We start from the raw sequence: 863 nt of genomic DNA, 5'->3' as shown, positions 1-863 counted from the left end.
GAGGGGTGATCTTACTGAACCGCCCAGGATTCTGAGGGGGCTTGACATGGGAGGGGGGTAGGGAGAGATAGGGAGAAGACTGATGAGGGGGAAACCACAAACCAGGAGGATGGAGAAGGCGAAACCATTTTGTTTCTCTGAGATTTGGTAACTGTCTGGAATTCTTGACGCTAGAGAGAGTTGTGGAGAGTTATCACTGAGTGTGTTTGAAGAGGAAGCAGATTGCTGAAACATCGGGGGGATAAAGGTGGGGGAGGAGCAGGCCTGGAAGAGGAATCAGTGCCTGGGGTAGATTGGTACATTGAGTGGTAGGATATTGAGAAGGGGCAGAATGGCCCACTCCGTATCTCTCATGTTTCTCAGTTCCAAAGAGCTCACACCAGACTTGAAATGCTCGCTCTATTTCTCTCTCTCTCCATAGGTTCTGCCAGACCCACTGAGTTTCTCCAACACTGTGAGCGTCTGATGATTGGGACAGACTCCCAGGTAAAAGCCAGGCCAGCTCGTGCATTTCTTTAGCAACAGTGGCCTCCAGTGGCAAGAAAGAGCTCTGCAGGTTCCCATTTTTCTTAAGTCCCAGAAACTGAGCAAAATCTAAACTGAGAAACACTTTCTGAGCTTTGGCTCTGTAAAGGGCATGTATGTTGGAATGTCGGTATGTCGGATGTTACAAGGGAGACTTTCAGAAGCCCACATCTTGGAGTGCAGGGTCATAGCTCCTTGAAAGTGGAGTCGCAGGTAGATAGGATAGTGAAGAGGGTGTTTGGTATGCTTTCCTTTATTGGTCAGAGTATTGAGTACAGGAGTTGGGAGGTCATGTTGCGGCTGTACATGACATTGGTTAGGCCACTGTTGGAATATTG

Source organism: Chiloscyllium plagiosum, chromosome 41 (genome assembly GCF_004010195.1).
Source record: "Chiloscyllium plagiosum isolate BGI_BamShark_2017 chromosome 41, ASM401019v2, whole genome shotgun sequence".
Lineage (NCBI taxonomy): Eukaryota > Metazoa > Chordata > Chondrichthyes > Orectolobiformes > Hemiscylliidae > Chiloscyllium > Chiloscyllium plagiosum.
Note: the sequence above shows the minus strand (reverse complement) of the source record.